Source organism: Coregonus lavaretus (assembly GCF_964263955.1).
Source record: "Coregonus lavaretus genome assembly, chromosome: 9".
Lineage (NCBI taxonomy): Eukaryota > Metazoa > Chordata > Actinopteri > Salmoniformes > Salmonidae > Coregonus > Coregonus lavaretus.
Window position 1 is genome coordinate 29,065,665 of NC_139996.1, and position 6,000 is coordinate 29,071,664.

Here is a 6,000-nt window from a genome sequence, read left to right on the forward strand (position 1 = left end):
AAATGGCCAAATACCAGCATCTCTCCTCCCTGTTCTCCTCTGTGCACGCCTCCCACTACTAACTATCAGCAGGGATTCCTGACTGGATAACATGTGACCAACATTCCCCATTAGACACTTGGTAGGTTAGAGGAGGACAGAATCATCCAACAACACAGTAATGAACATGTGACTTCTCAGCTAGGCCTAGGCTAAATGTTCAGTTAGCCTTCACATAATTGGGTAATTGATAAAGAACATTTTATAACAAAAAACTAGGCCTATTACTTGTTTTTAGTAGAAAAACAATTAAAAGCCTTCTATGATCAGTGGTCTGCAGTTGGAATGTCTGGGAGGGTCAGCAGCGCCATTAGTGGCGTAAAGGGCAAAACCTGGAATGCTGGGAGATCATGATCAAATCACTGCAGCAGGGGAGGGGAGGGGGAGGCTGCCATTGGCCAAGGCTGATTTCATTCATCACATACAGGAGCTCTCACACTGGTGTCAGAGAGGAGCACACCAACACATCTCACAGTGACAAACACTTCATATAGACACATTTGGAGTACGCAGGTCACACATTTAGCTCCCCTCCAGGTCGAGCATTAGTTAGAGAGGTACAGACGCTCACATTCTCCAACTCACCACTGTAAAATAGAACGGTATAATGCTTAAAACACAGACATGGAAGAAGAACAGGTGTGAACCCCAGGGTGACGGACAGTGTGCCCTGAAAATACAATTTTGCCATTCTCACATGGACACATGAGAAACGCTGACCCACGTGTAAACATATACCATATGTCTTCTCAAAACTATTCCACTGGCAATTGTAACGTTACAGTTAAAATAAGGTGGAAGCCTGAGGTACTTCGTAGTACACATGTGGGGTGTTTCTGTGCACTTCTCATACTGGTTAAAAGACAGATCTGAGGCTCTCTGAGACAGTCAAGCTAACACAGGGTTCTGGCTAGGATCCATGTCCACAGCCATTTCCCACATTGCCACGGTGACTGCTCTGCTCTGGACTGGGACAACACTGGAGACTGCTAGCTGAGCTCCCTGAAAGCCTATTTGCAGAGTTCCCATCAGTAAGTACACAGCAACAGCACTCCCTGAAGGCCCATGTTTAACCTTCAGGTTACAAGTGGCTGGCCACTCCACATCCCATCCCCCTCTTCCTGCTATTAACCCCTCTCTCACTCATGCAATCCATCCACCATCGCCACAGCAGAACTGAATAGCTCTCTCACATTAAGACCCTTGCATTTATTATAGCACCTCAGTCCAAGCTGGGGTTGACAACCATCAAGTAGCAGTCAGTCACCATAATAGGTAGGCAGGTAGCCTAGCGGTTAAGAGCGTTGGGTCAATAACTGAAAGGTCGTTGGTTTGAATCCCCAAACCGACTAGGTGAAACATCTGTCGATGTGCCCTTGAGCAAGGCACTTAACCCTAGTTGCTCTGAATAAGTGTGTCGGCTCAACTGTCAAACGTAATAATGGTGGATGGTTCCTCAGAGAGACAGTGTTTCAGATCACTCACATTACTTAATATGATTCCTCATTTAACTAAGCTCATGGCTGTTGCGAGGGGGATGGGTTGAGGGAGGTTTGAAGTGTATTTACATTCCTTGTTTTTACGACCAGAACGAATTGCATGATCCATTTCACACACGTGCAAGCAAGTGCGTACACATGCATACATGAACACACACACACACTCAGACAGGTACTGAGTCACTGTGCCTAAGCCAACAGATGAAGAGGAATCAGATTAATGCTGAGAAAAGACCCCTGGGATTATGGTGAGTGTGATTGGAAGCATGTGCTAGAGGTGGGGCTAGGGAGGGTTGTGCTAGAGGTGGGGCCAGGGAGGGTTGTGCTAGAGGTGGGGCTAGGGAGGGTTGTGCTAGAGCGGGGCCATGGAGGGTTGTGCTAGAGGTGGGGCTAGGGAGGGTTGTGCTAGAGGTGGGGCCAGGGAGGGTTGTGCTAGAGGTGGGGCTAGGGAGGGTTGTGCTAGAGCGGGGCCAGGGAGGGTTGTGCTAGAGGTGGGGCTAGGGAGGGTTGTGCTAGAGCGGGGACAGGGAGGGTTGTGCTAGAGCGGGGCCAGGGAGGGTTGTGCTAGAGGTGGGGCTAGGGAGGGTTGTGCTAGAGGTGGGGCCAGGGAGGGTTGTGCTAGAGGTGGGGCCAGGGAGGGTTGTGCTAGAGCGGGGCCATGGAGGGTTGTGCTAGAGGTGGGGCTAGGGAGGGTTGTGCTAGAGGTGGGGCCAGGGAGGGTTGTGCTAGAGCGGGGCCATGGAGGGTTGTGCTAGAGGTGGGGCTAGGGAGGGTTGTGCTAGAGGTGGGGCTAGGGAGGGTTGTGCTAGAGCGGGGCTAGGGAGGGTTGTGCTAGAGCGGGGCTAGGGAGGGTTGTGCTAGAGCGGGGCCAGGGAGGGTTGTGCTAGAGCGGGGCCAGGGAGGGTTGTGCTGTGCAAAGATCCTACAGTATGATGTATTTCTTATTTTCTTGTTTCTCTGAGCCCAATCACTAATCTGTAACAGGTTGTCCATTGCGCTCACATTGCGAAGCTTCAGTGCACAGAAGCACTGTTTTTCTTTCTTTGCTTTGTGCCCCTCTCAGCTGCTGGAACAGCAAATCAAAAAAGGCCTTCCACTGTGCAGAGGGAGAGCTGGGTATTCTGGATGTAGTGGCTGTAGCTAAAAACAGCCATGAAATAATATTTACTTTAGGCCTTACATTATCAATTAACGTTATTGCCAAAGCACAATATCCAACCTAGATATTTACTCTGTACTCATGGCATTGAGAATAACACTATATAAACCTCAATTTAGGCTACAGTTCATATCCAAGGGTATAGAATCCATCCATTAACAGTATATAGAATATCAAACAATGAGATGTCCATCTCCCCATGGGATGCTAGAAGTGAGTAGCTAGTGTGTGGATTTGAGGTATTGATATAACAGGCACCGTCCTTTACCAACGAGCCAAACTCTTTGTGACAGTGTCATACAGGCAGCTCATTGTCAAGGCTTCTGTACCCAGAATGCTGTTGCCAGCTGTTGTCTTTACGGATCAGACCAAAAGAAAACACCAGGACAAGGTCATCAGTACAGGCAGGCTTTTCTTCTGCTAGCAAATCTGCATCAGTCAGGGAAATCGACACGTTTCCAAATGAACTAGGAAACAGAATTCACTCTGTTTAAATAATATATTAACTGTTATGTCCTCTCATTCTGAGAGGAACTCCCTTTGACTGTTTGTTGTAAAAAGCTTGAATATCTCTACTGTAGTTCTACAGTTTCTGTTTTTGTTATGTCTCCTATAGCATGTCCATGTTTGGGATGGCTATCCTATGTCCAGCTGTCCAGACACATAACTGGACTACACCCCCAGGCTAAAATGAACTGGCCTCTGAGAGATACTTCACATTCCATAGTGGTTCATATTGCACTCCAGTGATACTGTATCTATGCTATGTAGTGCCGAATAGGTTGATATTGACACCATATTGTGACAAAAAAGTAGGCACTGACCAATGTGCTCTAGTAACATAAAGCCTGCCCCAGAATGAACTACACATACTGGTAAGTGGTTGGGAAATCCTCCCTCTCCAAAGAAAGGCACACAGTGTAACAAAGGTTGGCTTGTTTACTTCTTCATAGAATACATTCAGTTTCCATTTCTGTAATAATGAACACACCTAACACATTGGCAGGCATTATGTCAAGACTGTGCTGCCAGCAGAGTGAGGGTGGGAGGTTTGAGATTCACACAGTAACACCTGCAGCCTCTGGCCTAAAGATGCCCTGCAAGACCCACAGCAAAAACACCTGACTGGCTCACATCACAACCCCAACCACCACAACAGTCCTGCTGCACAGCACAGCTCTCAACCACTAAGGGAGGAAAGGCATAATCACACCAACACACTCTCAAATGAGACCTGATGTCGTTTTTTGTTTGTTCATTCCCTTCATTTACAAAGCCAACTTTACCACATGCCACAGAGTTCACGGAAAGTTCCAGTGCTGGGAAAGGATGTGAGTGCACTGGCTGCCACAATCGCTCACTCCTATCTGTAGAGAGAGGCCCCATTCCCTGTCACACGCTCTCTGAGCTGGAGAGACTGAGCCGTCAGCTCCACTAGAAAAACCACTGCCTTACTATGGACACTGACGCACAGGCCAACAGGCCTTTAATGTGAACACACCCAGGTAAATAGCTGTGTTTGAAAAATAAAATAAAAATATATTAAAATAAAAAAGAGTTCAACACCAACATCTCTTTAGGCAGGAGGACCTAGGATAAACACACCCAAGCCTATAGAAGAAGAAGAAGAAGAAGAAGAAGAAGAAGAAGAAGAAGAAGAAGAAGAAGAAGAAGAAGAAGAAGAAGAAGAAGAAGAAGAAGAACAAGAAGAACAAGAAGAAGAAGCTCTTTAACGACCCCTCTGCCCTGCTATCACCTTGTTATTTAAAACAAATACTGTCAGCAGCACACACCCACTCTAGCCCTGTGTAAGAGAGAGAGAGAGAGAGAGAGAGAGAGAGAGAGAGAGAGAAAGAGAGAGAGAGAGAGAGAGAGAGAGAGAGAGAGAGAGAGAGAGAGAGAGAGAGAAGGACACATCAAGTAGCCCATAATGCAGAGAGAGGCAGGAGAATGACAGCAGTGTCCATTTCATAAGGTAACCAAAACCCCAGTAGAAACATCAATGATTAACTGAGGCAACGCTCAGCACTCTTAATGAATATAGGGCTGCCTCTGTATTAGTGGGTTGTACTTACTCTCTTTCCAGCACAGCTCTGTGCCAAAATGATCTTCAGATTAAGAAAAGGTTCCTTTTAGGGTGACTCAGAGAGAAATGTCCTTCAGGGAATGGGTAATAGAACAGCGAGTAGATTATCCATGTAGCGCAGTTAGAGTAGCAGTAGTTAAAGGGCTCCTGCTGCCTGCTCTGTGTCTGTGTCTGCCTTCTCTCTCTCTCTCTCTAACAGTCTGACACGCTGTCATAGTACAGCCTGCCTCTCCTCTGGCCACTCTCCACTATAGCCCCTCCCCTCCCACACTGCTGCCAGAGAGGGAGGGAGAGAGAGAGGGAGGAAGCGGAGGGGGCTCTGATATACTGATTCTACAGAAGTGGGAGAAGAAAGAGAGGAGGACAGGATACACCCACAGAACAGTTTGATTTCTGTTTCTATCTGATGCATGAATCGGGCTTAACTAGAATTACCACTCTAAACAGTGGAACCATTAAGAAGTGGGTTGAAGAGGAAAAAACATAAGCCTGTTTGATTCAATCAAAAGGTCCCTTTGTATTTGACTTGCTACATATACGTATCTATGTAATTGTAATTTGACTAAGCTATATAGTGCTAAGTCCCCTGACAGTTCAATATTTCACACCAAATGAGGCCTACTATTAAGAAAAGTCAGTGCATGACATCGGTGGGTTAAGGTTACATCCATTAAAAAAAATACTGATCATATCTTGAAAATTCTGTTGCCCAATTTGTTTTGAGTATCAGAGTATTCATTGGAAGAAGTGAACTGGTTAAGAGGCACCACTTGAGTGTATTCTATATATGACAAAGGGGCGGCATGTAGCTTAGTGGTTAAGAGCGTTGTGCCAGTAACCGAAAGGTCGCTGGTTCTAATCCCCAAGCCGACTAGGTGAAAAACCTGACGATGTGCCCTTGAGCAAGGCACTTTACCCTAATTGCTCCTGTAAATCGCTCTGGATAAGAGCGTCTGCTAAATGACACATTTATTTATTATTTATTTATATATTAATCATAGGAAGCAGAGGCAGTGTATGAGGCTATCCCTGACAGGATGGTGTCACGATGCACTACTAAAATAATACACAACCCACTGCCAAGGACTTCAGGCCATGACACTGAGTTCCACAGAACTGGTGACGTTAACAAGTCTCGGTGGGAATTTAATTCAGAACTAAGAGACCATTTCATACGCTGAAAAGGGGCCACTGTCTTCTAGTGCAACCGCATACTG

At 46.4% G+C, this 6,000-nt stretch overlaps 1 protein-coding gene across 1 annotated transcript in view; it reads right to left on the reverse strand.

Moving 5' to 3' along the window:
• Nucleotides 1–4,990, reverse strand: part of LOC311134484 (semaphorin-4B-like) — a 66,713-nt gene extending 61,723 nt beyond the window's left edge. The window contains exon 1 of the mRNA XM_084168171.1: nt 4,773–4,990. The gene's annotated coding sequence lies outside the window, so the exon portion shown is untranslated. The remainder of the gene's footprint in view (nt 1–4,772) is intronic.
• Between the last annotated feature and the right edge of the window lie 1,010 nt (nt 4,991–6,000).